Raw genomic sequence first — 23,119 nt, forward strand, 5'->3', positions numbered from 1 at the left:
CAGTGAGCAGAGCGAGTTTGGACCCAGTAACACACAGACCGATGGAATGATACTTCTCAGAGATGTCACTGATACTTTTCTTGTCTTAAAAGTTTCTTAGGTAGGGCTATCACAAAGCATATACTCTCTAAAAATGAACAAAGCCAGCTTGAAAAACCTCAATCACAAAAGAAGCAGAGTGACTCTGAATCGCAATTTCCACAGAGGGGATTAGCTTGTGCAATCTCTGGAAGCCCCCAGTAAGTGTCTCCTTGGCCACACACAGGTCTCCTGCCCTCCAGGATGGATATTTTCTCGTTGTTTCATAACAGCCCATTACCCTTTTTTGTTTATCTCTGACCATAACAGAAAATCCCTACTGGCACAGAGGCAGGGGAAGAATCAAAACAGAGATTTCTTTAAAGGTCGGTGTTGTTTATTTTCTGGAAATCACTGATCTGGTGCTCTTATTATGAGTCTAAGGGGAAAGGGACAGCATTCTAATCCTTTATTCTATACACACCTAGCATGCTACCAAAACAGAGCACGCTGAACTGTAGCTTTCCAGGGTTGCTCTGCCTCCTGGATAGATAACCACCTTCAGAAGCTACACTTCCCAGGAGTCCTCCCAAATTGTATTTTAATAGCATGACTGACTTCCAGCAGAATAGGAACAATAGATAAGAAATGCCTTATGCTATATAATGACACCAGCTAATGTGTGTTGAGCAGCTCCTAAGAGCCAGGTAAACATGTAAATAGGTTCCTTACATGTGTATATTGAGTCTAAGAACTTTTCTTTACTCTTGGGGGGAAAAAAGGAGTAAGTAAAGAACGTATTACTCAGGACTCAATTGCCTCCCTTGGATCTTTGAATTTTGATTCTTTCATGTGAGAAGAACAACAAAACAGTGATCATGCACGTTGCCTCATGTTCAGTAGGTATGGCCAACGCACTCTTCATTAATATTGCAAAGACTTGCTTTGTTGCTGTTTAGTTGCTAAGTCAAATCTGACTCTTTGTGACCCCATGGACTGTAGCCCACCAGGCTCTCTGTCCAGGGCATTTCCCAGCAAGAATATTGGAGTGGGTTACCATTTCCTTCTCCAAGAGATCAAATCTACATCTACTGTATTGACAGGCAGATTCTTTACCACTAAGCCACAAATACTGAAAAGACCTGCTATCACATTTTAAAATAAAAATAATTTTATTTGGATTAGGTATCATGCTTATTATGGCCAAAGCACATCTGTCAAGTTCTTTTTAATACTTATAATGTTGCAAGGTAGCCTTACTTTTCAAATATATTTATACACTTGCTTGATAGTCTTGAGAGTAATATTAATTTGTCCATTCTTTCATTCTTTCATGAGCCATCTGAGATCAGCTCTCAGCAAAGAACTAAAGGAAATTCCAAAGATATAAAGTCAATTTCCTTCTTAAGATATTTATTGCTTGCACTGCTTTATTTTTAAAACATTATTGGAGAATTCAAGTTTAAAACTGTATTGAATGAGGTATAATAATAGCAATGGACTGCAGAGACTTTCTTAATCTCTAACACTGGCACCACTGGTAATTTTTTAAGCAAACCTCAAAGGATATTATTCCTTCCACAAGGACAGAAAAGTGTGTATGTGTGTGTATACACACACACAGACACACACACACACACACACACATGGCTCATGGGTAGAGGGAGGGAAGAAGAAGGAGAAGAGAAGAAAGGGGACAAGAAGGAGAAAGAGGAGGGCAAGAGTGAGAGAGAAAATATGCTATAATACTCACCAAATACATATTGAACAATAGGCTTCAAAACACATGAGCCAGGAGCAATAACTATAAAAGCAAATACAGTCAACAATGTGATCTTTACTTGACTTAATTCAAAAAGACTTTTGGTGGCAGCTCTTTGGCTAGAGCATTTATGTTAAGTGTTCCTTAACTGATGGAGAAAGTGCCATACCTCCATTCCTTGGTCTCTACTAGTAGTTAGGGTTACACTCATCTGTAGTGGTTAAGGCTACACCTGTTGTAACTAATAAATTAAGAGTGACCTAGTAACAGATTTCCAGTGGTCATATATGGATGTGAGAGTTGGACCATAAAGAAAGCTGAGAGGAAAGAATTGATGTTTTTGAACTGTGGTGTTGGAGAAGACTCTTGAGAGTCCCTTGGACTGCAAGGAGATCCAACCAGTCCTTTCTAAAGGAAATCAACCCTGAATATTCATTGGAAGGACTGATGCTAAAGCTGAAACTCCAGTACTTTGGCCACCTCATGCGAAGAGTTGACTCATTGGAAAAGACTCTGATGCTGGGAGGGATTGGGGGCAGGAGGAGAAGGGGACGACAGAGGATGAGATGGCTGGATGGCATCACTGACTCGATGGACGTGAGTCTGAGTGAACTCTGGGAGTGGTGACGGACAGGGAGGCCTGGCGTGCTGCGATTCATGGGGTCGCAAAGGGGACCCAACTGAGCAACTGAACTGAACTGAACCTATCACTAATTTGTGTGTGTGTGTGTGCTCAGTTGTGTCCGACTCTTTGTGATCCCATGGACTGTAGCCTGCCAGGCACCTCTGTCCATGAGATTGTCCCAGCAAGAATACTGGAGTGGGTGGCCATTTCCTTCTCCAGGGGATCTTCCTGACCCAGGGATCAAATCAACATCTCCTGCACTGGCAGGCAGATTCTCTAACACTGTGCCATTTGATAATAGGTATTACTAATTAATGCTCTCCTACAATTGATGTGAAGTTAAATCTTGCTTAATACACAAACTGCAAAGAAAAAGCAAAAAAGCTTTTTAATAAATACATGCTAAATAGATTGTAAACAGGCACTGTTGCAGGTTCTGTGAATACGGTGAAAGAACTTAGCCCCTAAGGGGTCAGAGGCTGGTAAATGCTTCGGAGATAACTAAAAGTAATCACATGAAGGAAAGCAACAGGAAAGTCCTCTCTGAGAAGGTGTCTTTTAGGCTGAAATTGAAATGTCAGGAAGGAAACATCTTCTGAAGATAAGGAGGAAGAGCTCTTAGGCACAGGGAATACCCAGTGCACTGGATTTAAGCGCAAAGACGTTTGGCATGTGGCCAGAGCAAGCTAGGGAGAGACAGTACCACAAAAGCAGCTCAGAGGAGTAGGCAAGTGTAGGACTTTGAAAGCTGGAATAAGGAGAGTGGATTTCCTAAGTGGGATGGGACCTTTCAAGGGTTCTGAAGCAGGAGAGAGACACATAATGAATTCAGGGGGAGCAACTATCCAAGAAAGGACACGAAGAAGATACCATGCTGACTTGGACTAGAAAGTTAGGGGAAAAAAAGAAAAGACAGATCTGAGATACTGACTCTTTGTGACCCCGTGGACTGTAGCCCACCAGGCTCCTCTGTCCATGGGATTCTCCAGGCTAGAATACTGGAGTGTGTTGCCACGCCCTCCTCCAGCGGATCTTTCAGACCCAGGGATCAAACTTGCGTCTCTTACGTCTCCTACTTTGGGAGGATAGTTCTTTACTATTAGCACCTGGAAAGTCAGAAACAGTGCTACCTCCTAGACATTTGGCTTGAACAAGTACCAGGTGGATGACAGTGCCAGTACTGAAATGGGAAAGACTAGAAGGGGTAGAGGAAATGCAGTTTTGTTGTGGTTGTGTTCTGTTTCAGACACCTAGGCACACCAGGTCTGCTGTTTTGTCAAGCAATGTACTTCACAACCCTAATGTTTATAACAATTAGTATCATAATAGGCATATCAAAATTCTCATATCACTATTCTGTTGTACTCATTCTCCAAGTATCCTGCATTAGAAAAAGCTACATCTCTGAAGAAAGATGGATAAGCTGACATGTAAAATGGGCATGAGGATCCTTGGGTGATTACAATCTTGCACTCTCAACACTAAACCCATGGCCCCACTCCACAGGTGAGGATACTGAATGACAAAATGATGGGGCAAAGGGAAAAAAAGAGAACAAATACCATGATCAACAGATAACACTGGCTTTCATCCAAGAGCAGGCCATTCTTATACAATCAGACTGTTTAGTTTGAAAGAGAAATCAGTGTCAAAATATAGTTCCTGGATATTCTTGTTGTCTTTTGAAGCCACTGAGACCTTTAAATTCCTCCCACCACAACAACACAGAGGAAAGGGCAAGTGCCGAAACAAATTAACCCAAGACACTGCTTTGGATAACAAGAAGTGCCACATCCCATCTATCATATTTCAGAAAACAAAAGCAAGCAATGCTGAATAGTGAGCAGAAGTAATCAAAAGAGAGAGGGAAAGAGAGACTGGAACCTGGGGAGAAAAAATTACTACAAATACCATATCGAAACAGTTCTACCTAAAGATTTCCCTGTAACTCTACGATTTTCCCCATCTGTACTTGACATTTTTCATTGCTTGTCTTCCTCCATTTAATCTTCCCATAAGCTCTTTGAGGTATTACTATACAGATGGGAACACTCATGTTCAGAAAAGGTAACTTTGTAGTATTGCACGGTTAGTAAGTTTGAGAGCTAGGATTGTACTTCAGTTCTGTTTAACTTGAAAATTCACGTAGTGCCTTCCAATTTTTCTTAGAATGAATTGAATTTAAAGATAACTAATTTTTTATAGTTCACTATATGCATTTCTGGTTACACAGTAGGTGCACAGTATATTTTCAGTTATCTGCCATTATAAAGTGACAGGTGGACTCAAGTGGCACTGAGGACTTCCTATACCATGGCTACACAGACAAGAACAAATCCTTCTATACAGTGCTGAGAGAGCATGGACTATTTTGATAAGAAGGACCAGCCTTCACATTTGTATGCTGCTATAGCAAGTTGACGCAGAAGAATCAGAGATCAAATTGCCAACATCCGCTGGATCGTGGAAGAAGCAAGAGAGTTCCAAAAAAACATCTATTTCTGCTTTATTGACTATGCCAAAGCCTTTGACTGTGTGGATCACAATAAAATGTGGAAAATTCTTGAAGAGATGGGAATACAAGACCACCTGACCTGCCTCTTGAGAAACCTGTATGCAGGTCAGGAAGCAACAGTTAGAACTGGACATGGAACAACAGACTGGTTCCAAATAGGAAAAGGAGTACGTCAAGGCTGCATATTGTCACCCTGCTTATTTAACTTATATGCAGAGTACATTATGAGAAACTCTGGGCTGGAAGAAGCACAAACTGGAATCAAGATTGCCAGGACAAATATCAATAACCTCAGATATGCAGATGACACCATATGGCAGAAAGTGAAAAGGAACTAAAAAGCCTCTTGATGAAAGTGAAAGAGGAGAGTGAAAAAGTTGGCTTAAAGCTCAACATTCAGAAAACTACGATCATGGCATCTGGTCCCATCACTTCATGGCAAATAGATGGGGAAACAGTAGAAATAGTGTCAGACTTTACTTTTTGGGCTCCAAAGTCACTGCAGATGGTGATTGCAGCCATGAAATTAAAAGACGCTTACTCCTTGGAAGGAAAGTTATGACCAACCTAGATAGCATATTGAAAAGCAGAAACATTACTTTGCCAACAAAGGTCCGTCTAGTCAAGGCTATGGTTTTTCCAGTGGTCATGTATGGATGCGAGATTTGGACTGTGAAGAAAGCTGAGGGCCAAAGAATTGATGCTTTTGAACTGTGGTGTTGGAGAAGACTCTTTCGAGTCCCTTGGACTGCAAGGAGATCCAACCAGTCCATTCTAAAGGAGATCAGCCCTGGGTGTTCTTTGGAAGGAATGTGGAGGCTGAAACTCCAGTACTTTGGACACCTCATGAGAAGAGTTGACTCATTGGAAAAGACCCTGATGCTGGGAGGGATTGGGGGCAGGAGGAGAAGGGGACGACAGAAAATGAGATGGCTGGATGGCATCACCGACTCGATGGACGTGAGTTTGAGTGAATTCTGGGAGATGGTGATGGACAGGGAGGCCTGGCATGCTGCGATTCATGGGATCGCAAAGAGTTGGACACAACTGAGCGACTGAACTGAACTGATAGTAAGTTAGATCTCTGTCTGCTCAACTATGTTATGTGTTAATGATAGAAGCATATTTAAGGTATGTGTTAAATTTGAACTTGAGTTGGTGGATGCAAATTTGCTTTCATTTGATTGACTTGCCTAGCAGAATACATGGATGCAATAGTGATTTAACTTACTGTATTATTACGCCTTTACATCTCAGACTTAACAGACACACACACACACATACATACACACACACACACAGGGAAATTTAAAGCACTGAAAAACCAAGGTTAGCTTTAAATTTCTGTGCTCAGACAGTACGGAGACTACCAGTCATCACAACATTCCAGCCAGCAAGACAGCACAAGAATGCTATAGTTCTTCCTGTATGTCATTAAGAAATTTTTTTGCATTGCAAAAATTCCCATACTTATCTTGCTTAGCCTTGAAACTGAAGGGCTAATTTAAAAAGAAAGATCTTTTAAATCCCTCAAATTCTAGTCTATACCACAATTTAATTGCTTAGGGAGTGATGTCTTATTTCATAATTCACAAAAATTATTAGATGGTGATAAATTTATTAATTTGGGAATATTTGCAGTAAGAATTATATATGCCAAAGTTTTTTTCATAACAGTTTCATAACAGATTTCATAACTAACAGATTCAAAAAATAGAATGAGAAAGACTAGAGATCTCAAGAAAATTAGAGATACCAAGGGAACATTTCATGCAAACATGGACTCAATAAAGGACACAAATGGTATGGACCTAACAGAAGCATAAGATATTAAGGAGAGGTGGCAAAAATACACAGAAGAATTATACAAAAAAGACCTTCATGACCCAGATAATCACGATGGTGTGATCACTGACCTAGAGCCAGACATCCTGGAATGTGAAGTCAAGTGGGCCTTAGGAAGCATTACTACAAACAAAGCTAGTGGAGGTGATGGAATTCCAGTTGAGCTATTTCAAATCCTAGAAGATAATGCCATTAAAATGCTGCACTCAATATGCCAGCAAACTTGGAAAACTCAGCAGTGGCCATGGGACTGGAAAAGTTCAGTTTTCATTTCAATCCCAAAGAAAGGCCAAAGAATGCTTAAATTTCTGTACAATTGCACTCATCTCACACGCTAGTAAAGTAATGCTAAAAATTCTCCAAGCCAGGCTTCAGCAATACGTGAACCGTGGACTTCCAGATGTTAAAGCTGGTTTTAGAAAAGGCAGAGGAACCAGAGATCAAATTGCCACATCTGCTGGATTATCGAAAAAGTAAGAGAATTCCAGAAAAACATCTATTTCTGCTTTATTGACTATGCCAAAGCCTTTGACTGTGTGGATCACAACAAACTGGAAAATTCTGAAGGAGATGGGAATACCAGACCACCTGATCTTCCTCTTGAGAAACCTGTATGCAGGTCAGGAAGCAACAGTTAGAACTGGACATGGAACAACAGACTGGTTCCAAATAGGAAAAGGAGTATGTCAAGGCTGCATATTGTCACCCTGCTTATTTAACTTATATGCACAGTACATCATGAGAAACTCTGGGCTGGATGAAGCACAAGCTGGAATCAAGGTTGCCAGGACAAATATCAATAACCTCAGATATGCAGATGACACCACCCTTATGGCAGAAAGCGAAGAACTGAAGAGCCTCTTGATGAAAGTGAAAAAGTTGGCTTAAAAAAAAGTTTGCTCAACATTCAGAAAACTAAGATCATGGTATCCAGTCCTGTCACTTCATGGCAAATAGATGGAGAAACAGTGGAAACAATGGCTGACTTTATTTTGGGGGGCTCCAAAATCACTACAGATGATGACTGAAGCCATGAAATTAAAAGACACTTACTCCTTGGAAGGAAAGTTATGACCAACCTAGACAGCACATTGAAAAGCAGAGACATTACTTTCTCAACAAAGGTCCGTCTAGTCAAGGCTATGGTTTTTCCAGTGGTCATGTATGGATGTGAGAGTTGGACTACAAAGAAAGCTGAGCACCGAAGAACTGATGTTTTTGAACTGTGGTGCTGCAGAAGACTCTTGAGAGTCCCTTGGACTGCAAGGAGATCCAACCAGTCCATCCTAAAGGAGATCTGCCCTGGGTGTTCATTGGAAGGACTGATGTTGAAGCTGAAACTCCAATACTTTGGCCACCTGATGCAAAGAGCTGACTCATTTGAAAAGACCCTGATGCTGGAAAAGATTGAGGGCAGGAGGAGAAGGGGACTACAGAGGATGAGATGGTTGGATGGCATCACCGACTCAATGGACATGAGTTTGGGTAAACTCCAGGAGTTGGTGATGGACAAGGAGGCATGGTGTGCTGCAGTTCATGGGGTTGCAAAGAGTTGGACAGGACTGAGTGACTGAACTGAACAGATTCATAAAACACTTTAAAAATAAATTCTGTTTCCCTCTTACTTTCAAAGATGCATCTTTTGATCATCATTTTACTTTTATGACAAATTGCTGTTGTTCAGTCACTAAGTAATATTTGACTCTTTGTGACCCTATGGACTCTAGCACATCAGGTTCTTCTATCCTCACTATCCTCCAGAGTTTGCCCAAATTCATGTCCATTGAGTCAATGATGTTACATACCATCTCATATTCTGCTGCCCCCTTCTCCTTTTGCCTTCAATCTTTCCCAGGTTCAGGGTCTTTTTCCAGTGAGCTGGCTCTTCACATTATGTGGCCAAAGTATTGGTGCTTCAGCTTCAGCAACTGTATTTCTGAATATCCATGGTTGATTTCCTTTAGGATTGACTGGTTTGATCTCCTTGCAGTCCAAGGGACTCTTAAGAGTCTTCTCCAACACCACTATTTGAAAGTATCAACTCTTCAGTGCTCAGCCTTCTTTATGGCCCAACTCTCATATCCATACATGACTACTGGAAAAACCATAGCTTTGACTAGCAGACATTTTTTGGCAAAGTAATGTCTCTACTTTTTAATATGCTGTCAAGGTTTGTCATAGCTTTTCTTCCAAGGATCAAGCGACTTTAATTTCATGGCTACAGTCACCATACACAGTGATTTTGGACCCAAGAAAATAAAATCTGTCACTATTTCTACAGAAACCTACTTTTTACCTTTATATTTCCCATGAAGTGATGGGACAAGATGCCATAATCTAAGTTTTTTGAATGTTGAGTTTTAAGCCAGCTTTTTCATTCTCCTCTTTCACTCTCATCAAGAGGCTCTTTAGTCCATCTTTACTTTCTGTCATTAGAATGGTATTATCTGCCTATCTGAGGTTGTTGATATTTCTCCCAGCAGTCTTGATTTCAGCTTCTGCTTCATCCAGCCCAGCATTTCACATGATGTACACTGCATATAAGTTAAATAAATAGGGTGACAATATACAGCCTTGATGTACTCCTCTTCCAATTTGGAACCAGGCCATTGTTCCATGTTTGGTTCTAACTGTTGCTTCTTGACCCACATTCAGGTTTCCCAGGAGGCAGGTAAGGTGATCTGGCATTCCTATCTCTTTAAGAAATTTCCAGTTTGTTGTGATCCATACAGTCAGAGGCTTTAGCATAGTCAGTGAAGCAGAAGTAGATGTTTTTCTTGATCTCCGTTGTTTTCTCCATGATACAACAAATATCGACAATTTGATCTCTGGTTCCTCTGCTTCTTTGAAACCTAGCTTGTACATCTGGAAGGTCTTGGTTCACGTACTGCTGAAGTCCAGCTTGAAGGGTTTTGAGCACTTCCTTGCTCGCATGTGAAATGGACACAACTGTACAGTAGTCTGAACATTCTTTGGCATTGCCCTTCTTGGGATTGGAATGAAAACTGATCTTTTCCAGTTCTGTGGCTACTGCTGTTTTCCAAATTTGCTGGCATATTGAGTACAGCACTTTAACAGCATCAGCTTTGAGGTTTTTTAAATAGCTCAGCTGGAATTTCGTCACCTCCTCTAGCTTTGTTCTTTGTAATGCTTCCTAAGGCCACTTGACTTCACACTCCAGGATGCCTGGCTCTAGGTGAGTGACAACATCACAGTGGTTATCTGGATTATTAAGACCTCTCTTGTATAGTTCTTCTGTATATTCTTGCCACCTCTTTCTCATCTCTTCTGCTTCTGCTAGAATCTTACTGTTTCTGTCCTTTATCATGCTCATCTTTGCAAGAAATGGTCCCTTGATATCCCCAGTTTTCTTAAAGAGACCTTTAGTCTTTCCCATTCTATTGTTTTCCTCTATTTCTTTGCATTGTTCACTTAAGAAGGCTTTCACATCTCTCCTTGCTATTTGCTGGAACTCTGCATTCCTTTGGTTATACCTTTCCCCTTCTTTGCCTTTCACTTCTCTTCTTTTCTTAGCTGTTTGTAAGGCCTCCTCAGACAACCACTTGGCCTTTGCATTTCTTTTTCTTGGTGATGGTTTTGGTTACCATCTTCTGTACAGTGTTACAAACCTCTGTCCATAGTTCTTCAGGTACTCTATCTACTTCTACTAGGTCTAATCCCTTGAATCTATTTTTCATTTCCACTGTATAATCATAGGGGATTTGATTTAGGTCATACCTGAATGGCTTGATGGTTTGCCCTACTTTCTTCAATTTGAGACCCAATTTTGCAATGAAGAGCTGATGATCAGAGCCAAAGTCAGCTCCAAATCTTGCTTTTGCTGACTCTATAGAGCTTCTCAATCTTTAGCTGCAAAAAACATAATCAATCTGATTTTACTATTGACGATCTGGTGATGTCCATGTGTAGAGTCATCTCTTAAGTTGTTGGAAAAGGGTGTTTGCTATGACCAGTGTATTCTCTTGACAAAACTCTGTTAGCCTTTGCCCTGCTTCATTTTGTACTCCAAGGCCAAACTTGCCTATTATTCTGGATAATTCTTGAGTTCCTACCTTTGCATTCCAATCCCTTATGATGAAAAGTACATGTTTTTTGGTATTAGTTCCAGAAGGTCTTGTAAGTCTTCATAGAATCATTCAACTCCAGCTTCTTTGGCATTAGTGGTTGGGGAATAGACTTGGATTACTATGATATTTAATGGTTTGCCTTGGGACTAAACCAAAACCATTCTGTTGTTTTTGAGACTGCACCCAAGTATTGCATTTCAGACTCTTTTGTTGACTATGATGGCTACTTGATTTCTTCTAAGGGGTTCTTACCCACAGGAGTAGATATAATGGTCATCTGAATTTAAATTCACCCATTCCCATCCATTGTAATTCACTGACTCCTAAAATGTTGATGCACACTCTTGCCATCTCCTGCTTGACCACATCCAATTTACCTTGATTCATAGACCTAACATTCCAGGTTCCTATGCAGTGTTGGTCTGTACAGCATCGGACTTTACTTTCACAACCAGGCATATCCCCAGCTGAGTGTCATTCCTGCTTTGGCCCAGTCACTTCATTCTTATTGGAGCTATTAGTAACTATCCTCCACTCTTTCCCAGTAGCATATTGGACACATTCCAATTTGGGGGTCTCATCTTCCAGTATTATGTCTTTTTGCCTTTTCAAACTGACATGGTGTTCTCCAGGCAAGAATACTGGAGTAGATTGCCATTTCCTTCCCCAGTGGACCGCATTTTGTTAGAACTCTTTACTATGACCCATCTGTCTTGGGTGTCCCTGCACAGCATGGCTCATAGCTTCATTGAGTTATCGAAACACTTTTGCCACGACAAGGCTGTGATCCATGAAGAGGTTCATGACTAACAGCATTAAGCAAACTCATATATGCAATATTTACATCTAATATAACTGGAATCCTTTTATCTACATGATTTTTACATTTTTAATGACTATAGGAAATGTCATGGATGAAACATGACCATGAGTTATTACCTTTTCAGATACCAAATATTGTACCAAAAATACATTTTTGTTCCCTGATATTAACTGAAACATTTGTGTAATAATAGCAGCTATCAGTTGAGTACTGACCATATATCAAACACAAATGTACTATCCACATGGTATCTTATTTAATATCAAAATCATTCAATGTACTAGGTATTCCACTAAAAGCAAAATAAGGAAAAAGCAGTACCCTTTATGGTGGACATGCCACCTGTTCTTTTGATAGGAATAAAGTTCTAGGTTGGATACAGATGCAAAGATAGACCCTGTGTACGCCCAAGGTCCCTTCACCTAATGTGGCTATGTGCCCAAGCTCTTGACAATAGAATGTGAGTAGAAGCAATTTATGCACATTTCACCTTACTTGCTTGAGTGGACATCAGTGCAACCAGACTAGACACTATCCTCCTTTTCACAGCTACAAGGTCATTCCAGCTGTGCTCCTATTTGACTATAAGCAGCAGAGTTACCAGCCAGATGAAAACACTTAAGATTGTTTCTGTTCAGTTGCTCAGTCATGTCCGCCTCTTGCAACTCCATGGACTGCAGCACGTCAGGCTTCCCTGTCCATCACCAATTCCCGGAGCTTACTCAAACTCATTTCCATCAAGTTGGTGATGCCATTCAACCATTTCATCCTCTGTCGTCCCCTTCTCCTCCCGCCTTTAATCTTTCCCAGCCACAGGGTGACTTTTCCAATGAGTCAACTCTTTGCATCAGGTGGCCAAAATATTGGTGTTTCAGCTTCAGCATCAGTCCTTCCAGTGAATACTCAGGACTGATTTTCATTAGGATGGACTGGTTGGATCTCCTTGCAGTCCAAGGGACTCTCAAGAGTCTTTTCCAACACCACAGTTCAAAAGCATCAATTCTTCGGTGCTCAGCTTTCTTTATAGTCCAACTCTCACATCCATACATGACTACTGGAAAAACCATAGCTTTGACTAGAGGGAACTTTGGTAGCAAAGTAATGTCTCTACTTTTTAATATGCTGCCTAGGTTGGTTATAGGTTTTCTTCCAAAGAGCAAGAGTCTTTTAATAACATGGCTGCTGTCACCATCTTCAGGGATTTTGGAGCCTAAGAAAATAAAGTCTCTCACTGTTTCCATTGTTTCCCCATCTATTTGCCATGAAGTGATAGGACCGGATGCCATGATCTTAGTTTTCTGAATGTTGAGTTTTAAGCCAACTTTTTCACTCTCCTCTTTCACTTTCATTAAGAGGCTCTTCAGTTCTTCATCACTGTCTGCCTAAGGGTGGTGTCACCTGCATATCTGAGGTTATTGATATTTCTCCAAGCCACCTTGATTCCAGCTTGTGCTTCATCCAGCCTGGCATTTCACATGATGTATTCTGTATATAAATTAAATAAGCAGTGTGAAAATATACAGTCTTGACATACTCCTTTCCCAATTTTGAACCAGTCTGTTGTTCCGTGTCCAGTTCTAATTGTTGCTTCTTGACCTGCATACAGATTTCTCAGGAGGCAGGTAAGGTGATCTGGTATTCCCATCTCTTGAAGAATTTTCACAGTTTGTTTTGATTCACACAGGCAAAGGCTTTGACGTAGTCAATAAAACAGCAGTAGATGTTTCTCTGGAACTCTCTTGCTTTTTCAATGATCCAACCGATTTTGGCAATTTGATCTCTGGTTCCTCTGCTTTTTCTAAAACCAGCTTGAACGTATGGAAGTTCATGGTTCATGTATTTTTTTTTAAACTTTACAATATTGTATTAGTTTTGCCAAATATCGAAATGAATCCACCACAGGTATACATGTATTCCCCATCCTGAACCTTCCTCCCTCCTCATCCCAGTGCACCTGCCCCAAGCATCCAGTATCGTGCATCGAACCTGGACTGGCAACTCGTTTCATACATGATATTATACATGTTTCAATGCCATTCTCCCAAATCTTCCCACCCTCTCCCTCTCCAATAGGGTCCATAAGACTGTTCTATACATCAGTGTCTCTTTTGCTGTCTCGTACACAGGGTTATTGTTACCATCTTTCTAAATTCCATATATATGTGTTAGTATATTGTATTGGTGTTTTTCTTTCTGGCTTACTTCACTCTGTATAATAGGCTCCAGTTTCATCCACCTCATTAGAACTGATTCAAATCAGCAGATGAATGGATAAGAAAGCTATGGTTCATGTATTGTTGAAACCTGGCTTGGAGAATTTTGAGCATTACTTTGCTAGAGTGTGAGATGAGTACAATTGTAATAATTTGAGCATTCTTTGGCATTGCCTTTCTTTGGGATTGGAATGAAAACTGACCTTTTCCAGTCCTGTGGCCACTGCTGCATTTTTCAGATTTGCTGGTATATTGAGTGCAGCACTTTCACAACATCATCTTTTAGGATTTGAAATAGCTCAACTGAATTCCATCACCTCCACCTGCTTTGTTTACAGAGATGCTTCCTAAAGTCCGCTTGATTTCACATTCCAGGATGTCTGGCTCTAGGTGAGTGATCACATCATCATGGTAAAATTGTTTACTAAACCACTATTTTGATGTTTGTTTGTTGCAGTGACTTAGCCAGTCTAATCAATAGATCATACATGCATGTATGTATGGTTCTATGTATGTATATATATGTGTGTGTTTTATAGGCAATAACCAATAGAGGCTTTTGGTTTTACTTTTGCAGGATTATTAATTCAATAAATTCCTTAAGAGTAAGTACAGACCAAAACATCAAGATCACTCACATGAACTGTAAATGAAACTATTGTTTTCTAATTATTATTGCTGCTGCTGCTGCTGCTGCTGCTACTACTAAGTCGCTTCAGTTGTGTCCAACTCTGTTCGACCCCATAGACGGCAGCCCATCAGGCTCCCCCGTCCCTGGGATTCTCCAGGCAAGAATACTGGAGTAGGTTGCCATTTCCTTCTCCAATGCATGAAAGTGAAAAGTGAAAGTGAAGTCGCTCAGTCATGTCCGACTTTTAGCGACCCCATGGACTGCAGCCCACCAGGCTCCTGCATCCTTGGGATTTTCCAGGCAAGAGTACTGGAATGGGGTGCCATTGCCTTCTCCAGATTATTATTGCTAATGATAACATTTGAACTTACAGTTTAGAAAACATTTCTAAAAACATTCTCTCTTGATCCTCATTATATTCCTTTTATTTTGTAACTAAACATATTCAGAGCAGTTGAGTGGTTTGCCAAATAGCACACACCCTTCAGTCAGCAGAGGAGACAGTAAACCAAAGTCTGTGTTCTTCACACTACACTATACCATCTCTTTGTAACAATATTGCTAATGTTTGACTTGGTAAATTCAGCTAATTTGAACTGTACATTTCAAACAGGAAGTGAATTATTCCTTATGTTATTTTATTGATAATTATCTATGCTGAGACTTTCCTACTTCTATGTATTTGAGCACATCTGATGTACTTTGCATTATTCTGAAAAATCCAACAGACCTATATGAAGTATTAGGTTGAAGTTTTTGGACTGTTGAAATTTGCCATTTGATATTGGAATACATTCTCCATAAATGTGGTTATGTTATATGTTTTAATATGCATTTCTCACTTTATTTTTTTGCTGACTTACTACTTGCTGCTTATATTATATTTATTTTAGACTATGGCAATGATATTAGGGGTTTCTCAAGTAGCTCAATGATAAAGAAACCTGAGTGATAAAGTGATGAAGCCTGCCAATGCAGGAAACACAAGAGATGCGGGTTCGATTCCTGGGTTGGGAAGATCCCCTGGAGAAGAAAATGGCTCCTCTTCCACTCCAGTATTCTTGCCAGAAAAATTCTATGGACAGAAGAGCCTGGCAGGCTATAGTCCATGTGTCACAAAGAGTTGGACACAACTGAGCATACACGTGCACATACACACGATGTCAGACAAAAAGCACATTCAAGTGATTTTTATTTGAGTTCAAAATGGGTCATAAAGCAGTGGAGACAACTTGGAACATCAACAATGCATTTGGCCCAGGAACTCCTAACAAACATAAAACACAGTGGTGATTCACGAAGTTTTGCAAAGGAAACTAGAGCCTTGAAGATGAGTGTAATGGCCAGCCATCGGAAGGTGACAACAACCAATTGAGAGCAATTATTGAAGCTGATCCTCTTAAAACTGCACGAGAAGCTGCCAAAAAATTCAACATTGACTTTCTACAGTCGTTCAGCATTTGGAGCAAACGGAAAAGGTGAGAAAACTCACTTAGTGGGAAGGTGAGAAAACTCACTTAGTGGGTGCCTCATGAGCTGACAGAAAAAAAAAAATCTTCATTTTGAATTGTTGTCTTCTCTTATTCTATGCAACAACAACAAACCATTTCTTAATCGGATTGTGATGTGTGATGGAAAGTGGATTTTATACAACATTTAGTAATGACCAGCTCAGTGGTTGGACAGAGAAGATCCAAAGCACTTCCCAAAACTAAATTTGCACCAAAAAAAAACAGTCATGGTCACTGTTTGGAGGTCTGCTGCCCATCTGACCCACTACAGCTTTCTAAATCCTGGTGAAACCATTACATCTGAGAAGTATGCTCAGCAAAATTGATGAGATGCACTGAAAACTACAATGCCTACAACCAGCACTAGTCAACAGAAAGGGCCCAATTCTCCATGACAACATCCGACCATGTGTTCTACAACCAGCACTTCACAGGTTGCAGGAATTGGGCTACAAAGTTTTGCCTCATCCACCATATTCACCTGACCTCTCACCAACTGACTACATCTTCGTCAAGCATCTTGACAACTTGTTACAGGGAAAGCACTTCCACAACCAGCAGGAGGCAGAAAATGTTTTCCAAGAGTCTGTCGAATCCTGAAGCAGGGATTTTTATGCTATTGGAATAAACAAACTTATTTCTCATTGGCAAAAATGTGTTGATTGTAATGGTTCCTATTTTGACTAATAAAGATGTGTTTGAGTCTAGTTATAATGATTTAAAATTCATAGAATTACTTTTGCAGCAATCTAATCAAAAAAGAAAAATGAAGAATTTTAAAGCTCCAAATCTCTTAAGGAAAAACCTTCAAATTATCTTTAGATTTTGTTAGGAGGGTAATTCAGTGCAATTTAAGGCTTTAGAAATAGAGATTTTTTAATAAATAAATATTTTCACTGCAAAATATGTGTAACATTTTTAAAATCACTTTCCTGTCCTGGATTTCAACAAAGTCTTATTATTGATATGACAGTTGAGTGAGCTATGTTTTTTTTTCTGCTTCCTAAGGTTTCCTTGGGCTTCCTAGGTGGCTCAGTGGTAAAGAATCCCCCTGCAATGTAGGAGATGTGGGTTTGATCCTGGGTCAGGAAGATCCCCTGGAGTAGGAACTGGCAATTCACTCCAGTATTCTTGTTGTAAAATCCCATGGACAGAGGAGCCTGGCGGGAGCCCATGGGATCACAAAGAGTCATATATGACTGAGCCATTAAGCACACACACACAAGGTTTCCTTAGGGTTTTGCAGGTATCTTTCTCAATAAAATCAAATATTCTCCTGATGACTCTTTTCAATTCTTCTTTTACTAAGGTTAGATACCACAGGTAAGCCTGTGTGTATTGGCCAGGAATCTTTCATGAGCATTCCTCACTCAATCTCACATCACATTTGAAACCATCAAAAGAAGGACGTCAGACAACAGCTTCCACCAATTCTTTTTTCCACAGCATTAACCAGAAGTTTTACTGTTATACAACAACAATATACTGTTATACTTACAAAGCAGAAGGAATAAAAATATAACTTCTCATCCCCAGAAGTATCCCCATGGGCTAGTGAGGACATTATTTAGATAAGATAGTTTTTCTGAAGGCCCTGAAGATGTAAATAGCTGCCTAAGGTAGCAAAGTCTCTGAGAAAAAAAAATAATATGAAACCAGAACCTCTGAAAAGGAGAAACCTCAAACGTGGAATTCTGATAGAAATGAAGCCTCAATGAATTTTAGATTCCTCCAGGATATCAGTCCAGATTTAGGTGATTAACTTTCTGAGATATTTAATATAAATGAAAATATTGCATATTCTTCTAATCCTAGATAATTATTTATAAATTCATCAGCCATAAAAAGAATTATTCAACACTAGATAAATTATTAAACTCATTAATTACCAACCTAGAGAATTATTGTTGGCTGACTTGATTAGGTCTCTCTTTAAAACCAACAGTTTAAAGAAATTTCAATTAATTTGACGCTAGTGATTTCAGAAGCTGCAAAACATATGAACACAGCTTGATGAGATGCTTTTATTCTGTGTTCTGTTTTCATTAATTGACAAAGAAATATTCACGGATATTTTGGCTCAAAGTCACTGCATATGCTGTCTTTTACATAAGAGTAAATTAAAAATTAAAGCTCCTTCTTAAATTAGCAAGTAATGATTGTTTAATTACAAAAGAGGAAATGCTTAGTAACTTCTTTCTGAATATTTGAAAGGAAAGTAATATTGTTGGTGAAGAAATGAGGATTAGCATCAACTGTGGCATATTTCTGAGAATTTACTTTAATGACTGGATCATTAAATCCCCCTAAGGCTATGCAACAGGTATTATAAAGCATGGAAGAAATTTTACAAAGATATAAAACCTCTTTCTCCCTTCACTGCCAGGATACCAACTTTGTTCCAATTCTCTTCTAAATTCTGACAACTTAGCAGTATTTTCCAGTATGCCCTGTCTATCTCCAGAGCTACTTCTTATTATCCCATATACTTTCCCAAAATGATTTCATCAACACCCGTGAATTCAACTAGCACCAATACGCTGTCAAAATCCACATCCTCAACACAAACCTCATGCTAAGTTCCCAATTCATACTTCTTTTATTTTTTAATTGGTGGGAAATTGCTTTACAATGTTGTATTCATTTTCACCATACAAGAATGTAAATCAGTCATAATTATATAGATATATACACACACACCCATAATATACCTTCCCTTTTGAGCCTCCCTCAACCCACCCCTCTAGGTGATCACAGAGTACCGGGATAGGCTCCCTGTGTTATACAGCCGCTTCCCACTAGCTATCTATTTCACACATGGTAATGTAATATGTCAATGCTACTTTCTCAATTCATTCCACCCTCACTTTGCCTCGCTGTGAACCCAAGTCTGTTCTCTACCAGTGAAGTGGATGAACCTAGAGTCTCTTATACAGAGTGAAGTAAGTCAGAAAAAGAAAAACAAGTATCCTATATTAACTCATACATATGGAATGATGAACCCAATCCATATTTTAAAACCTCTACTTCTATACCCCAGGACTTCAAAATCAACATGTTTCAAATTTACTCTCTCTTTCCTAACCCACACTCAAATCATCTGTTAGCTCTCCTGTATTCCCTCTCTCAATAAATCGTTTCCATTTTCTCTGTCAGAGACTGTCCATGTCATTCTGGGTACATCCATGAGTATCTATGGCCTTCATACCACCAGAACAATGCCATACTTCATAAGGAAAAGGAGAGAACAATAAAATCCTCCACTTTTGTTTGCTTTGTACCCTGGAGATACATGCAGCCCAGTTTATGTACATATTTCACAAATTTTCTTTAAAACAATTTCTTAAATTGTAATTACCACCTTTCTCTCTATGAGGTCATATGTGGTTCACCGAGTCAGGCTCTATTCCCAATGTCATGTTATCATCTGCAACTTCAGTTCTATCAAAAAATTAGCTCTCTATACACTAGTATCTCTCTTACAAGCTTCTTTCTTTCAAGTAAGTCTAGCCAAGCACATAGAAGCCTAGGGAAATTGCTGGTCTCATATACCCAGAAACATCTGAATGTCTGTGTAATCTCAATGTACTCTCATATTCACTCTCTCTCTCTATCACACATACATACATACACATGCAAACACACACACATACAAACACACACACTTCCAAATCTGCAAACTTTCATCTCCTGACATCTTTATCCCTGTCACTGGGACAGGTAGCAAACTGACATAAGAAACAAAGAGCATAAATTTAAAATGAAGTTAATAAAAATGTACTTTGTCAATTACATTCAAATTATTCAGTGTTTCTGACAGATCTCTATGTCAAGCCATGCTGTTGACTTCAAGTAAAGTTTTAACAGCATATTGTTACTAAATCCATTATTTGAAATCAGTACTCCTGTCTGGAACACTGGTTCATCTGGGCCACACTATTTGTGTTTTGTTTGTTTGTTTTCAGAAGCTGCTCACAGAAAGTAAATCAGGTAGCACAGCCATCGCAAAGTCAATCCCTTAATCTCTCCACATTAATTATCTTCTGCTGCATCACAAATCAACACACATTTAGCAGCTTAAAACAGTAATTTATTAGCTCATAGTTCTTTAGGTTAGAAGTCCAAGCACAAAGACACTGATTTCACTGCTCACGTCTCACAGGCTAAAACCAAAGTATCAGTCAGTCTGTATTCTCAATTAGAACTCAGCTCATCTTATAAGATAGTAAGTTGAGGCAGAATTCAATTCCTTGCAGTCAGAGGACTATAGTCCCCAATTCCTTGTTGGCCATGAGCTGGAGGTTGTTCTCAGATCTCAGAGGCCAGCTTCATTCCTTGCCATATGACCCTCTGTCTTCAAAGCAAGTGACAAGACCTTTTCCTTTTGTCAAAAATTCCCACTCAATCTGAATATTGTTCTCTAGGAAGACTGCAAGTGAGGTACAAGTGAAAGTTGCTCAGTTGTGTCCGACTCTTTGCAACCCCATGGACTATACAGTCCATGGAATTTTCCAGGCCAGAATACTGGAGTGGATGGCCGTTCCCTTCTTCGGGGGATCTTCCCAACCCAGGGGATGAACCCAGGTCTTCTGCATGGCAGGTGTTCTCTACCAGCTGAGCCACCAGGGAAGAGTGCAGTCCCTTTTAAAGACTCATCTGATGGATTCAGGCTCACCAAGGAAAATCTCTCTTTCTTAAAACTTCATCATGGGCCTAGTGCAGGCTCACATTTAAAGAGAGGGGATTATATCAAGATGTACTCCAGAAGGTAGAACTCTCATGGGCCCTCTTAACACTCTCCCTCCCATATGACCCTTCCTACTTATAATAGTTTTTTCCAAACACACAATCATGTGCTAGATTGAATTATATCTTGGCCAAGGAGATGAGGAAAAAAAGAAAGAAACAATAGACACAGAGAGAAGGATGTATGCTACGGCTATGGCTTCTTTGATTTGCCACATACACGAACTTTACAAAATTCTGAAATCTATACATTATTCAATGTGGATCTAATAAATCCCTGAATTTTTCTGCCTTCAGTTTAATTATGTATAAAATAATGATTCCTACTTCGTATGACTATGTATTCATAAATAACACACTTATAAAACTTACAAGGTGACAGAAAAGAAAAAAAATGGCCCAAACTTCACTGTATTTTTATGTCCATGAAGAGCAGTCTATACAACCAGTTCATAAAAAAAATTTTCACTATTTTCCCTTAGCATTAAAACTTTCCCCTAAGTATTACTTCTATATATAGAAATAAATACCTTTGAAATTATCATTTTAACTGTTCATGTTACCTTCACAATTATTGTCACATCAATTTTATAATTTAAGAAATTAATGCAAAATAGATAAAGTACATATTACTTTTCTCATTTTACAAATGGGAAAAGACCTGAGTCTAAAAAGGTTAAATAATTTTTCTTAAGCAAGTTAGGAGCACAAGAAAAAGCAGATTTCTATTTTTTATTGAGCTCATAAGCTCATAGAGTCTTCTGGTGTAGGCTCTGAAGTCAAGAAAAGACAGTAATCACATCATGTATCAAAGTAGTAACCAGTCATAAACTTATCACAATGGAACACTTCAGTTGAATTCTGAAGAACGTTTACTATAATTTAAAAATACAGACTCTAAAAAGAATTTGTGTCATTTACTCACTGAGATGAGTGCAATTGTATGGTAGTTTGAGCATTCTTTGGCATTGCCTTTCCTTGGGATTGGAATGAAAACTGAACTTTTCCAGTCATGTGGTCACTGCTGAGTTTTCCAAATTTGTTGACATATTGCGCAGCACTTTCACAGCATCATCTTTCAGGATTTGAAATAGCTCAACTGGAATTCCATCACCTCCACTAGCTTTGTTTACAGTGATACTTCCTAAGGCCCACTTGACTTCACATTCCAGGACGTCTGGCTCTAGGTGAGTGATCCCACCATCGTGATTATCTGGGTCGTGAAGATCTTTTTTGAATAGTTCTTCTGTGTATTCTTGCCACGTCTCCTTAATATCTTCTGCTTCTGTTAGGTCCATACCATTTCTGTCCTTTATTCAGCCCATCTTTGCATCTCTAATTGGTATCTCTAATTTTCTTAGAGATCTCTAGTCTTTCCTATTCTATTGTTTTCCTCTATTGCTTTGCATTGATCCTAAGGAAGGCCTTCTTGTCTCTCCTTGCTATTGTTTGGAACTCTGCATTCAAATGGGTATATCTTTCCTTTTCTCCCTTACATTAGTAAAGTAATGCTCAAAATTCTCCAAGCCAGGCTTCAGTAATACATGAACCGTGAACTTGCAGATGCTCAAGCTGGTTTTAGAAAAGGCAGAGGAACCAGAGAACAAATTACCAACATCCAGTGGATAATGGAAAAAGCAAGAGAGTTCCAGAAAAACATCTATTTCTGCTTTATTGACTATGCCAAAGACTTTGACTGTGTGGACCACAACAAACTGTGGAAAATTCTGAAAGTTATGGGAATACTAGACCACCTGACCTGCCTCTTGAGAAACCTGTATGCAGGCCAAGAAGCAACAGTTAGAACTGGACATGGAACAACAGACTGGTTCCAAATAGGAAAAGGAGTACGTCAAGGCTGTATATTGTCACCTTGCTTATTTAACTTATATGAAGAGTACATCATGAGAAACGCTGGGCTGGATGAAGCACAAGCTGGAAGCAAGTTTGCCAGGAGAAATATTAATAACCTCAGATATGCAGATGACACCACCCTTATGGCAGAAAGTGAAGAAGAACTAAAGAGCCTCTTGATGAAAGTGAAAGAGGAGAGTGAAAAAGTTGGCTTAAAGCTCAACATTCAGAAAACGAAGATCATGGCATCCGGTCCCATCACTTCATGGCAAATAGATAGGGAAACAACGGAAACAGCGTCAGACTTTATTTTGGGGGGCTCCAAAATCACTGCAGATGGTGACTGTAGCCATGAAATTTAAAGACGCTTAGTCCTTGGAAGGAAAGTTATGACCAAACTAGACAGCACATTGAAGCAGAGACATTACTTTCTCAACAAAGGTCCGTCTAGTCAAGGCTATGGTTTTTCCAGTAGTCATGTATGGATG

General features: G+C 39.5%; 1 protein-coding gene across 1 annotated transcript in view; it reads right to left on the minus strand.

Moving 5' to 3' along the window:
* FAM19A2 (family with sequence similarity 19 member A2, C-C motif chemokine like) overlaps positions 1–23,119 on the minus strand; it is a 564,697-nt gene that overhangs the window by 411,177 nt on the left and 130,401 nt on the right. The window lies entirely within an intron of this gene.

This window comes from Bos indicus x Bos taurus, chromosome 5 (assembly GCF_003369695.1).
Source record: "Bos indicus x Bos taurus breed Angus x Brahman F1 hybrid chromosome 5, Bos_hybrid_MaternalHap_v2.0, whole genome shotgun sequence".
Taxonomy (NCBI): domain Eukaryota; kingdom Metazoa; phylum Chordata; class Mammalia; order Artiodactyla; family Bovidae; genus Bos; species Bos indicus x Bos taurus.